Raw genomic sequence first — 14,532 nt, 5'->3', positions numbered from 1 at the left:
TAAATTAAGGCTGGGTTGTTTGTCTTTGGGCTGTTTGAATGGGAAGGGGGAGGCAGCCTGAACTAGGACACACCCAGGCTGGTGTGGGCAGCTGTCCCCTTGGCTCCGGGCCTCTCGAGCCTTGCACTGGGGAGGCCTGGAAGCCGGGGTCCGGGCCAGCTTCAGGGAGCAGAGGCAAGGACTGCTTCAGGCGGGGCAGCAGGGATCCAGGCCCCATCTCTACCACCAGAGCGACGCGTGGAAGTGATCTCCAATCCTTCTCTGTTACAGATAACACCGGGATGACTTCTTTTTTCAATGAATGAACTGATGTACACACACACACACACACACACACACACACACACACACACACACACACCTGGTTCTGAAGCCAAAGCAAATGCTGACAACTTCCTGAGATGACCCCCTGAGAGACTGTAGTGATGCCCACAGCATGAGGTCCTGCTGCTTCCCTCCATTCTGCCCTGGCCACACCGCATGGCCCCCCAACCCCGGCGCTGTCAGAACCTAGGTCCAGAAAAACCCGAGGCTCTGGATCCACGCCGGTGGGCAATGGCAGACGACTGCTGGCCAGATGGTCAGCTTGGCCGAGTTCCTGCCCCCTCTGCTCCTGCCCACCTCATGACCATAGGCCAGTCCCAGCCCTTCTCCGGGGCTCATGGCCCATTTCTGCTTCCCTAAAAAAAAGGTTCATTTCTAGAAAGAAATTTGACCATCGGTACAAAGAGTCTTAGATAATTTTGATTCAGGAATTCTACTTCTAGGAATCTATCTTACGGAAAGAATTACATATTTGTATAAAGATTAGGGATAAAAGTATCCATGCCGGTGTTATTGATGTGAGAAGATTGGAAATAACATAAACGTCCAAACCTAGGGGACTGGCTAAAGAAACGTAGGGTCATCTCGTCAATGGAATGCTAAGCAGTCATTAAATATTTATCTTTGTAATAAATTTGTAATGACATGAGAAGAGCGGGCTGTAATGCTCATGGGTAAAGCAGGATACAAGGGGGGTCTCAACCCTGGTCCCCACAAAGCTGGGGAGGTTGAGGGTGCTGGGGGCTAACCCCCAGAAACTAAGGCTCCTCCCACTTCCCCATCAGGGCCATGAGGGCAGCTGCAGGCCCACCCAGAGACTGAGTCCAGTCTCGCCCCCATCGTGTCAAGCATGACTTTGGACCACCCTCCATGGACTATGTGAAGGCAGTGAAGCCAATGGGTGCCCAGGGCCCCCAAAGCACCTTCACAGACCTGCTGTCAGTCATAGAGGAGATGGGCAAAGCCAGAGCTCCTTGGAGCACCTGAAGAGAGGTATCATCCAGGCACAGGTCCTCATTCTACAGACAGCTGAGGCACAGAGAGGTCATGTGACTTGCCCAAGGTCACACAGCAAGTAGGTGCTGTCTGGATGTGAACCCAGGCAGGTCCACCTCTCCGAGCCCAGGGCCCATTCACAGTGAAGTCCCCCACTCTGAGCCCACTGCTGTGCAATTAGCACATAACACCCCCTTGGGCTCGCTGTATTTATTGTTGACCTTCAACTCAGCACAGGATGAGGTTAAGTAGGGTTAGGGAAGCCTGGAGAAGCAGGGTGTCAGGGTGGAGGCAGGGAACTAACAGGTGTGCAACCTTCCCACATGTCAGGTACAGGGCTAGACACTAGGTCCGTGATAGAAAGAACATGTGGTACTAGCTGTTTCCCATCTAGGACCTCATTAAATTCTCACTGCCTCCTACCCACTGGTACTATTATTATCCCCACTTACAGGTGGAGATACTGAGGGTACATTCCTTGCCCAAGGTTACAGACTAGCAGGTGGCAGAACCGAGACTCAAACCGAGGCAGACAGGCTCCTGAGCCCGCTGAAACTCTCCCATCTAGTCCCACAGCAAGGGAGCCCTGAGATTTACTCTCCTTCTGCCTTAGATCCCACTGGATCTGCTGCAGCAACAGACTAATCCTAAATCTTAAAGACACAGTCTGTCACAGGCCTGGTGGCTCTCCAAGCAGCCCTTTCACACTGTGACTTGGGGACTCGGTCAGCTTCCAGCCTGCCTCTCTGCGTCCTCAACTCTGAGTGTCCAGCGCGCTGGGCTGAGGAAGACGAGAGCATCAACCGGAGAAAGGTCACGCCTGGGGAAGGGGCGTGGCTGGGGGTGTGGCCACCATGCACTTCTGCTCCACTGGCCAGTACCAGTCACGTGGCCCTAAGACTGTTGTGGGCTGGGAAGAGAGGGCTGGGTGAACTTTCCAGGAAGGGGAGATGGGGTGTTGGTAATGACTTTCACGGTCCACCTTTCTGGACACCAAGTATTCTGTAAATGGCTCATCTCAGAGAGCACACTCCCCATCCCCCCAAGAAAGAGACCCCCTCCCCACCTCAAACCTCACAGGCCCAACTGTTTCTGTCTGCCTGGGGTCAGGGGGCTGACATTCCCACCACCTAGAAGGCTCTAGAGACCCATAGGCCCCCCGACCTATTCCCTCCTCCTTGGTGGTTCAGAAAGTTGCTGACTTTGAAGCAATGGGCCGGAAGCCGAGCTCCAGCCAGGGTGACCCCCAGGCAGGGCGGGCTCTGCATCTGGGTGGTTATAACCCCCTCCCACCCCCTTACCTCTCTGTGCCCAGGTTGTCCTTCCCCCAATTCAGACCTCCCCAGGCAAAGGCGGGGCAGGCCTGATTTCCCAGTCCCACTGAGCTAAGCCCGTGAGGCTCCCCTTTCTGAAAATCTATGGGAAAAATTTCTTCTCAGTTATCTGTAGCAGGAAGAGCAAAGCAGTCCCTGGGGCAATGTGTGTGTCTTACAGACCCTGTGAATCTAGCACGTGATCGTGTTTACCTCTTTGCTTTGGCCACAAGGAAGCACAGTCGCCCTTGCAGTTCAGCTGTGTAAATACACTCCACCTGTGGCACCCTCCACAGACCGAACTTAGCTTGACTCCACCTTACTTTCCTATTGCACCCAGATGCCCTCATTTTTTCCCCTTTCTTATGCACAAAATATATCTTAGTACAATGTCTCAAATCCTCTTTAATGTGAGGCAGAAGCCTAAAAATAAATACAATATAAAAAACTCCATTAAACCCTCCTGTCCCCACATTTTGCTTCCAGTCCCCTCCCCTCCCCCATTCCTAAAGATTGCTCTAACAAATATCCTAATGAGATATATCAGGTTTTTAAACGGTCAGCAATGAGCCAGGCATACGGAGGGATGGAGAAGGCAAAGAGCCATATTGCACGGCCACCACTATTGCCAGAGCCCACATGGTCATCCCGAGGGATTTCTTCATTTTTCCTCCTAGCCTTAAAATGACACTAAGAGCTCTGGAAGAATTCCAGGCACTGCCTAATTTTCCTCCTGCCCTTCCATTGTGTTCCAGCCTTATTAAGAGAAGATGATCATGTTTGATACCAAAAATGGCTCCGTCCCAGTGTTTCCCACGGCTCTGCCAGCACTGCCCTTCCCCAGGCAGCGTCAGAGGCTGGAGGGAACAGGGCGTGGGGCTCTTGGATGGCTTGTCCAGAGCTCAGCCGGGACTCCTGACCACATAGCCGTCATCACAGGGAGCGAGGAAGCAGAGCTCAGAGAAGTGGGGGTTCTCCGCACTGACCAACTTGGGAGCATCTGAGAAACCCATCCGGGATGTGCCCAGATGCTTCCTTCTCACTGAGAGTCATGAAATTAGTACAGATTAGAGGAGCCATATCAGTCACCCTCCTGCCTACCAGGAAGGAGATCCACATGGAACTGGGCCAATTCCCACTTGAGGCGTGGACTTGCTGACCCAAGGACAAGCAGGACCCCCTGAGAAACTAGAGCTTAGACCTGAACCCGTCTTACCCACTGAGTCACAGGCTGGGAAGCTGGAGCGTAGGGACCCACTCTTCTACAGGGTGGAAATGTGCCAAGGGGCTTCCTTCTGGAGACAGGAAGGGCGTGATGAATTCCCCCTGCCCCAGGATGGGCATCCTCAGAGAGCAAGGGCCACGGAGAGAGAGGAGGTGGAACCTGCTTCTTTTGACTCTGAAAATCCCCAACATTAGTCACAGGTCTGATGGGTATTGGGGGGGTCTGTGCAGCAGGCACGTGCAGCAGAGGAACTGCTAAGGGGTACTTGCCTATAAGGGGGGAGAGAAGAGAAACAACTCCTTCCCCATGACCCCCTGGGCCCCTGCAGGGTTGGTTGAACTTCCCTCCTCTGATGGGCCAGGGCGGGACTTGGGAAGGGCAGCGTGGTAGAGGGTTGCACCAATGGCCCTGATTTCCACCCCTTCCCATCTCCTTTGCCGCAGAGACTTTGCAGTTCCTTTCGCCGAAGGAACTGAGTCTACAGGCGCACCTCGCTTTATCGAGCTTCACAGATGCTGAGTTTTTACAAGTTGAAGGTCTGTGGCAACCCTGCTCGGTGTAAGCGTATCAGCACCACTTTTCCAACAGGATTTGCTCACTTCCTTTCCCTGTGTCATGTTTTGGTAATTCTCGCAATATTTCAAACTCTCCACCAGCAAAAAGGTTACGACTTGTTGGAGGCTCAGGTGAAGCTTAGTATTTTTGAGCAATAAAGTATTTTTTTTATTAAGGTATGCACATTGTCTTTTTAGAGATAGCGCTATTGTACACATAACAGACTACAGTAGTGTGTAAGCCTTTATATGCCCTGGGAAACCGAAACATGCAAGTGGCTCACTTTATTGTGATATTTGCTTTTTTGCAGCAGTCTGGAACAAAGCCCGCAGTATCCCTGAGGTCTGCCTGTATGCTCCTACCCCTGAGTTCGTCCACTGGGCGCGCTTTAGCCAGAAGGATGTGAGGGAATGTGACACATGCACAAACTCGAAGAGGGGAAGACGTGTTTCCCTTCTGATCTCGCTCCTCTGCCTTGGCTGTGAGAGCCTGCCGGGGCTGGCCTGCTGGAGTAGGACACAAGTTGGGCAGCCCAAATCCCCCCGATGGCTGTTCCAGCTGAGGCCACTCCAGATCAGCCCAACTGCCACGAGCTGCCAGAAATGAAAGAGACCCCCACTGAGCCCAGAAGAATCGCCCAGCTGAGCCCAGCCGGCATCCCCCACCCACTAATGGGAGAAAGAGATGCTTCCTTGTTAGAGGCACTGGGTGTGAGAGGGGTTGGTTAAGCTGCATTATTGTGGCAATAAATAACAGTCCCCTTCGCACGAGCTTGTCTGAGCTAGGAAGGACCCTACTAAGATCTCACCCAGTGATTTTAAACCGCTCTTTTTAGGACCATTTCAGACACATGTTTCATATTTCAGTATTTTAATATAGTTGTTAACGGCTACAGAAAAGAAATTTTAAAATATCACAGACTCACATAGATGGAGACCAGATTTTAACACCCTGGAGGGTACCACAGATGTGTTATAACTTGGACTGCCAGGTTAACTAGATTTTGTTAGACTTAAGAAAAAAGAGGGGGAAAAAATGACTCTCCTTCCCCTCTTTATGTAACTAATGAATTACCTGAGACCACTAGACAGATGTGTTACCATTTGCCACTATTTAGCTCTGTGAATGAGAATTCCTTTCAAAACTAGACTCCAGATATCAGAAATAAATTTACTTCAGAAGCAAAGAAAGCAAGTCTCTCAGACAGAACGCCTTCTTTTAAATGTTTGTGTTCAAAACATCACTGGCTCTATAAGTAAACGTTACAGTGGATTAATGAAATGCCATTGATATTGTGTTATTTATCAGGACTCTATATGAAGCATGGGGCAGGAATGGCCAGCTCCATGAGAGCCCATTGGCTAGCTCCATGAGAGCTCATTGGCTAGAAGGAGGGGGTGTGGCCTTCAGGTATATGCTGCTGTCCCCAAGCGGTGGCAGGTGGAGGCTGTGGCCAACTTCACTCCTCCTGGTTGTCTCCCCTGTGAAGGGAGATCTGAGCAGCTGTCCCCGGAGTGGTCACAACTTTGGGGGCACAATCCCATTCAGGACGAATCCCTCTGCTGTCTCCTGGGGGTGTGACCATGAGACTGAAGTCTGGGAATCAAATTCAGAACGGACGGAGCAGGAGAGGAAATCAGACACCTAGAACGTCAGTGCTATGAAGAACTCAAGGCCTTAGTTTGCTCATTCATTCATTCATCAGCCAACATTAAGAGAGGGCCTGTGTCAGGCACTGGGCCAGCACCAGGGATTCTAGTCTGGCCTGGTCTTTGTGGAGCCACACTCTAGCAGAGCAGAAGGGGAGAGCGGTGCAGTAGAAGGTCCAAGGTCACGGGCATTGCCAGGGCAGAGTTTGAAACCTGGTCTCCCTTCTCTCGGCTGTACGACCAGGAGCCACTTGCTTAACTTTTCTGAGCCCTGATTTCCTTATGGGTAACAGGGATAAAATCACATCTAATACAATACCTGATGCTTCAGAGACACTCAAAAAATAGCAATTCTCAGGCTTCCCTGGTGGCGCAGTGGTTGAGAGTCCGCCTGCCGATGCAGGGGACACGGGTTCGTGCCCCAGTCTGGGAAGATCCCCCATGACACGGAGCGGCTGCGCCCGTGAGCCATGGCCACTGAGCCTGCGCGTCCGGAGCCTGTGCTCCGCAACGGGAGAGGCCACAACAGTGAGAGGTCCGCGTACCGCAAAAAAAAAAAAAAAAAATAGCAATTCTCTTCCTCCTTCCCTGCCAAGCTTGTTTGTTTGTTTGATTTTAGCTTGCAAATACCTGGTAAGTTATAAGTCATCTTTTAATGTATAACCCAACCCTACTCCAACTGCATCTCTTACCCCTCCCTTTATCCATAAAGTAATAATCATGGCTCTGTTAGTTCCCTAGGGCTGCTGTGTCTACACTAGGGTGGTTTAAAACAACTGAAATTTATCCTGTCAGTTCTGGTAGCTGAGAAATCATGGGGTCAGCAGGGCCATGCTTCCTCCAAAGTTTCCAGGGAAAAATCCTTGCCTCTTCCAGCTTCCGGTGGTGCCAGTGTTCCTTGGGGTGTGGCTGCATCACTCCAATCTCTGTCTCCGTCTTCACGTGGCCTTCTCCCTCTGTGTCTCTCTGTGTCTTCATGGGACCTTCATATAAGGACACCAGTCATTGGATTTAGGGCCCACCCTAATCAATGTGACCTCACCTTAACTACATCTACAAAAGCCCTCTTTCCAAAGGAGGTCACATTCTGAGGCTCCCAGCAGACAGGAATTTTGAGGGGACACCATTCAACCCAGTTCAATGGCTGACAAGTATTGAGTGCCTCTGAAGCATCAGCGCTGTGCTGAGAACTCAGCAGGTTTTAGCCATGTTTGCTGTGCAGAGCACTTAGAACAGAGCCTGGGACATGGGGGAGTATTCACGCTCTCATCACTACAATCCATCCTTACTACCAATGTATAAGGCAGGACTATGAGCATCCCGATGATTATAAGGTAAGGCTATTACCATCCCTAATTACAGATGAAGAAACTAAAGCACAGAGAGGTCAAATTAGTTGCCCAAGGCCACACAGCCCTTAGTGATGGAAGCAGCACTCAGGCTCATGCAATCTGGTACCAAATCCCCCCTTAACACCACTTCCACTGTCTCATAGGGCTGAGGTGGGAATCCTCCCCAAAGAGCTCCCTTGAGTCTATTGTAATTCTCTATTATCAATTACAACTACTCTCCCATTTCAAAGATGAGAAAGTTGAGGTGCAGAAAAGCAAAGTGACCTGTGACTGTAGTACTGTGACTCCTCCACCACTCAGTCTCCCACTGGTGCCCCCCATTTGTCCAACGCAAGCCGAACGACAGCTTGTGCTCCCACCGACATTCCAGGCCCAGGACCTGGCACAGGCTCTGTAACTGCAGCTGCTGAAATCTGTTTTGTGTTTAGTGAGGCAAATTATGCCAAGTACACCAACCCAGAGCCGTTTAAAATTCCTCTGGGCCTGAGGACAGCACTTGGGGAAAGCATTCGCTTTGCCATTTCCCTGCTGTGGTCCTTCAAGACCCCTGTGCACCCAGAACAGAACTGTGGCCCCAGGGAAGGGCCTGGGGCTACAGAGGAATGCCCTCATCCTTCTTCCTTACTTTGCCCCTCCTCATTTCCTAAAGGCCTCTGGGAGAGTTTAGCCATAACGTGAACTCTAGACTTGGCCCTGATCTAACCCAGTTACAGCCAAGAAAAAAAGCTCCCCAGTCCTCATGTAAAACATTTTACGCAGGCCTGCACTCCAGGTCCTTGATGACGAAGCCATGCTCCAGACCATCAAAGATAAGTTGTGGGCTCTCCCGGGGCAGTGACCTCCTATCAGATTTCAGGGCCACGGACAGAGCAGGTTCAAGAAGCCCCAAGTTTTCTCTTAGGACAGGAATCCTAGGGCCAGGGGTAGGAATATGTGGAGAATTTCCAGAGACCCAGCTAGGGGGTTACAGACTCAAGGGCCCACCAGGGGTTTGGCAGGAAACATAAGTGAGCAAAGTGAGGTCAGCATGAGGAAGTAGGGAGTGGTGGGGACTGTGGTGGAGTGGAGGGCCAGGCGTGTCTCTGGGGCACCTGTTCTCAGCTCTCACTGAGAGTGGCTAGGCAGGATACAGGCCCATGCTCTCAGATCTTCTGAGTTGTCAAGAGAAGTTGAAAGTCTAGACCTTTTGGTGAAACTATTCATGTTTTCTAGACTTTTTCTTGAAATTCTTCAAGTTTTCAATGTTAGTGCCTCATTCAGATTTTTGGAGAAACACCGCATGGTTTGATAAAACACGTCTGGGCTATTTTTACCGGTCTTGGACCGTCACTTTGAGACCAGTTGAGGAGACACTGATACCATGACTTCTCATTGCCTTTGGGTGATCCTTGGTGAAGGAACGCACCCAACATTGCACCCCATCCTCTCAGCCTTGGAGATGCTCAGGTATCTCCTTGTCCACATTCCCTCCCTTGCCGACTTCATCCCATCTCACGCTTTAAATACCAGCAGGTGGTCCCCAAACTGGTATTTCCAGGCTTTCCTTCTACTCTGAGGCCCAGGCTTAAATGTCCAGCTTCTGCTTGACACCTTTATTTGGACATCTAATAGCTCCCTCAAATTTAACATGTCCTTAACCCAACCACTGAGGGTCCCCATCTCCTCAAACCCATTATTCTTGTCATCTTCCCCAAGTCAGTACTAAGTGTATCCTAAGATTTCTGGCTGAGCCCAGCCTAACTCAGCCAACCTCCAGTCACCCTGCAGATACATGATGGCTACTTGAAGTCACAAAGTTTCTGGGGCAATTTGTTACACAGCAATAGCTGGCTAATATACTTCCTATGTGGTAGCATCTTTTCTTCCACCATAATCACTTTTCTTGCCCCCATGCTCAACTTTTGAGGGGCATATTGGTCAAACGAGGCAAAAACAAGGGCAGCACTGTTGACAAGCACACAGCAGTAGGGAACGGCTCATACTGAGAAGAAGCTGGAAGACCTCTGGGATCAACCTCATCTGAAATACACTCTCCTTTTGTTGACAATGTATGTGTGATTCTGACATCCTTTGGATTTTATTTGGAATGTAACTAGAGACTTTTCCCACTCATCATTTTATTTAGGAGAAATGTTGAGTTATTTGAATGTAAATATATTTTTTTCTTATATAAACACCGACAAAAAGTAAAGTACTATAAGACACAGATTGTGTATAAAATTTGGATATTAAAAAAAGAGAGACATCCTCCTGGGAGAACATTAGTGGGGTGGTGTTCTGGGGAGGGGAGCCTGTATTTCCTCAATTCTAAGACCAATGATAAGAGGTTTCACTGAATTAGTAACAGCTTTTCTTCTGAGGAAAAAAAAAACACAAAACATTCCACGTACCTTCAGATTTTGGCATCCCAGATGCAGAAGAGTTAAACAGACACAACAGGACCCTAGATTTGAGGACACACACGTTCTCACAGACACACATGTGCACAGAGACACAGCAGCTGCTCCCCTTGAAATTCCCAAGTGATGCTGACGGCAGAGTCTGATCAGACTGTGTGTCCGTCCAGAGCACCTCGGATCACTTTAATTGGGATGACAAAGCATGGTGTGGTCACTTCACTTTGATCTGTGTAAGACTCTAAATGGAAACGCAGCTGATCTCCCTGTCAGATATTCCCCTGAACTTAGGACTGGGGGCTGGATTCAGCTCCCATGTGCATGATCCCATGGGTCCTGACACAGGAACGCAGCTACCTGTGAGATGAGTGTGCAGAGGCCTCCAGGAGGTTCTCCCGACCCCCAAATATCTCCCTCACTGCCAGTCACCATGCCTGAAATTCCACTATTAAGTTCTTGGATTTTTTCTTTCTAACAGAAGAAGCCTTGAAAATTATTTGTGTTTGTCAAGGTTTAACCAGGAAAGCAGAAGCCACTTGCAGACTTTTTAAGGCAGCAAGGTAGCACAGAGACCAGCGATAGCAGGAATCACTGGTACCCCTAGGAAGGAGTGGGGGGCCAGCGCCACCCGATGGAGCCAGGGCCACAGTGGGCTTGAGGGGGCAGGTTAGAAGCTGTCATGCAGGAGGCAAGGCTACTTCTGGAGATACTGGGAGGCTGAGATGAGGAAAGAAACCCTGCACCAACTGCCCTCCCTGACCTGCCCTCAGGCCTCCCTCCAGGGCCTTCCATTCATTGAACCCAGCCAGAACCCAGTTGACAGGAGCCTGGGAATTGCAGCCTGTGGGGATCAGCTCCTGGAGACACAGAGCAGGGCAGGGGATGGGTAAGGAATGGATCTGAATGAAAACAGACCTCCAGAAATCTCATCCACTAACCCAATCTGAGGCCCAGAAATGCTGAGGGTCACCTGTCACTTAGGATCATTAACTTGTGGCCACTGTGAGCTCTGGAGGGAAAGGATGGCATGTTATCCATCTTTGCATTCCAGGCCCCTGGAGCAGGGCCTGGGACATAGTATGTGCACATAAATATTTTCAGCAGGCAAAGAAGTGAATATATGGCTGGATGAGTGAATACAGGGGATAGATGTGGAATGAAGCTGCGTTCTATCTCTGGGCTTCAGTTAGCACGACAGGAAAAGTATTAGTGATAACTGACATTTACTGTGCTTAGCACTGTTCTAATTTTGTCCTTATCCCTTTATTGTGGTATAATTGACATGCAATACATTGTGCATATTTCAAGTGTACAATCTGTTTAATTTTGACATAATCCTACATCTGTGAAATTATCCCCACCATCAAAATTATCCATGACCCTCAAAATGTCCTTATGCCCCTCGTGTCCTTTCCACCCCCAACTCAGACAACCTCTGATCTGCTTCTGGTCACTATAGATCAGTCTGTATTTTCTAGGATTTTTATCGATGAAATCATACATATCTCCTCTTCTGAGCCTGATATTTCACTCCATACAACGCTTTTGAGACTCGTCCATGTTGCTGCATGTGTCAATAGTTCACTCCTTTTTATTGTTGACTGTGTTCCATTGTACGGATAGACCCCAATTTTTTATGCATTCACCTGTTGATGGACATTTAGGTTGTTTCAGTTTCTATTACAAATAAAGCTGTTGTGAACATTTGTGTATGAGTATTTGTGTGGACATAAGTCTTCACCTCTCTTGGGTAAATATCTAGAAGTAGAATGAGTAAGTAATGTGGTAGCTATATGTTTAAATTTTCAAGAAATGGTCAAACTGTTTTCCAGAACTTCACCCTTTCACCTTCCTACCAGCAATGTATGAGAGTACCAACTGCTTTATATCCTCACCAGCACTTGGTATTGTCTGCCTTTTTAATTTTAGCCCTTCTGATGCATGTGTACTAGTATCTCATTACGGTTTAAATTTGCATTTCTTTAATGATTAATAGTGGGGGCCATCTTTGAATACACTTATTTTCCATACGTCTCTTTTCTTTGGTGAAGTGTCTGTTCAAATATTTTGCCCTATTTTTAAAGTTATTTTCTCATTATCAAATTTGGAGAGTTCTTTATATATTCTAGACACAAGATCCTTAACAATATGTGATTTACAAATATTGGCTTTCAATCTGTCATTTTAACCCCTTAACAGCATCTTTTGAAAAACAGAAGTCGTTCATTTTAATGAAGTACAATTTATCAGTTTTTTTCCACTACGTACTGTGCTCTTGGTGTTGTACCTAAGAATCTTTGCCTAAGTGAAGGCCGCAAAGATTTTTCCATGATGTTTTCTTCTAGAAGTTTTAGAGTTTGAGGTTTTACATTTAAGTCTATGATCCATTTTGGGTTGAATTTCCATATGTTTCAGGATATGAACTGAGGCCCAATTTTTTGCAGCTGGATATCTAATCCATTATTTGGAGAAATTTAATTGCCCTTACTCCCTTGTTAAAAATCAGTCGACCATAGATGCGGGTAGCGTGGATGGCTCTACGTCTGGACTCTTGATTCTACTGAGGGTTTTTTAAAAATCTATCTGTTGATTTTTATGCCCACAGCACATTCTCTTGTTCTGTAACTTTATAATAATTTTTGAAATCAAACAGTGTGGGTCTTCCAACTCTGTTTCTTTGTAAAGTTGTTTGGACTAATCTAGCGCCTTTGCAATTCCGTATGAATTTTAGAATCAGCTTGTCAGATTCCACCAACAGTGCCTCCTGGGGTTTTGCCTAGGATTGCACTGAATCTATAGATCAGTCTGGAGGGAACTGACATCTTATGGATACTGAGTCTGCCAGTCCAGGAACACAGTGTAGCTCTCCCTTCATTTATGTCCTCTTTAATTTTTCTTAACAATGTTTTGTGGGTTTTTTTAACATAAAGATCTTAAATATCTTTTGTCAATTGTATCTCTGGGAATTTTATCGGTTACTCTACTGTATATGGCAGGGGTTGGCCAATTGGCTAAATCTCACCCACTGCCTGTTTTCCTCAACACACTTTTTTGTTTGTTTTTGTTTTGTTTTTTTTGCGGTGCGTGGGCCTCACACTGTTGTGGCCTCTCCCGTTGCGGAGCACAGGCTCCGGACGCGCAGGCTCAGTGACCATGGCTCACGGGCCCAGCCGCTCCACGGCATGTGGGATCTTCCCGGACCGGGGCACGAACCCGTGTCCCCTGCATCGGCAGGCGGACTCCCAACCACTGCGCCACCAGGGAAGCCCTTCCTCAACACACTTTAATTGGAACACAGCCACGCCCATTCATTTACATATCGTCCGTGTCTGCTTTTGCCCTACAACTGCAGAATAGAGCAGATGTGACTGTGTCTAGACCACAAGCCCACTATCTGGTCCTCTGGTTCTCTTCTGGTCCTTTACAGAAAAGGTTTGCTGACTCTTGACATATAGTATTCTTTTTAAATTTCAGTTTCCTGTCACTCATTACTAGTGCATAGAAATACAGTGTGTTTACATGAATTGATCTTGTAACCTGAAAACTTGCCGAACTCACTTATTAGTTCTAGTAGCTTCTCTGTAGATTCCATAGGATTTTCAGCATATATGATCATGTCGTCTGAAAATGAAGGTGATTTTGTTTCTTCCTTTCTGATGGTGTGACGGCTGCCTGCCCACAGATAGGACTCCAGGCCACTCCTGGATGAATCTGGGGAATATCAGAGCCTCGCTGGAAGGCAGGCTTCCAAGCACACTCTCCAGGTTGGGTGGAAGCTGCCCAATATCTTCGCTGAAAGGTAAAAGGGACATTTTATTAAATAGATTAAGCAGCATTATAAGCAATAGGCACCAATAAACGATTTTAAGGAAAAAATTTAAATTTAAAAAGAGCAATGTATTGTCTCTCCAGAGTCATGGAAAGATAGGCAACCTCCACAGGCAGGGCAGCAAAAGCCTGGGCCTGGTGGTGACTGCCAGCGACCTGCACTCTCCAGTGTTTCTTGTCTATCCTCTCCTCCTCCTGTTCCCTGTGAAAGCTCCTACTACAGACAGGAAACTCCGCCTCTGATGGCTCCCATGCTTTACCTCTTAAAATAGAGACCACAGGAAACAAGGGCCAGGTTTCCGTTCAATACATCCTGGTGGCAGCAGCTAATTGGCCAGGGCTTGGACACAGGACACCTGTGGACCAATCAACAAGGGACTGAGGGGAGGAGTCACATAAGAACATGGCTACCTTGGAAACCACGTGCTGAGGGGAAAGGAGCACTTCCCGGAAGTAGAGGAGCGCTGCTTCAAGAGGTGGCACCGGCAGGGATGGGGCAGACAAAACAGAGGATGCCCACCACCCTGTACACCTATGTGTCATAATACTAATTTTAAAATAATAGCCAATCATTTATCAAATAGTCACTGTTTTGCCATCTATCTTGCCAAGCCGGTCTCATAGGAACTCCATGAAGTATTGTTTTCCTCAGTTTCTCCTTGAAGAAACTGAGGCAGAGGTGAGGCAACTTGCTCAAGGTTGCTGCCAAACTCACCACTCTCCCTGTCACACCCTCAGAGCCACCGTGTAGTCAGCGTTGGGGTCCCTGCTGTTCAGATGAAAAACTTGAGGCTTCCAGAGATGAAACAAGGTATCTAAGACCACATCTATGAGGTGCTACAGCCAAGATTCCAACCCAGCTCAGCCTGACCAAGCCTGGTCTCTGGTCACAAT

General features: G+C 48.3%; 1 pseudogene; it reads left to right on the top strand.

Moving 5' to 3' along the window:
* Positions 1 to 1,194: 1,194 nt before the first annotated feature.
* LOC113619254 (cyclin-dependent kinase 2-associated protein 2 pseudogene) overlaps positions 1,195 to 14,532 on the top strand; it is an 82,469-nt pseudogene continuing 69,131 nt past the window's right edge.

The sequence above is a fragment of the Aethalodelphis obliquidens genome, unplaced genomic scaffold (assembly GCF_003676395.1).
Source record: "Aethalodelphis obliquidens isolate GAN/ISIS:26980383/991018 unplaced genomic scaffold, ASM367639v1 scaffold6, whole genome shotgun sequence".
Lineage (NCBI taxonomy): Eukaryota > Metazoa > Chordata > Mammalia > Artiodactyla > Delphinidae > Aethalodelphis > Aethalodelphis obliquidens.
This window is presented reverse-complemented; position numbering and strand designations above follow the sequence as displayed.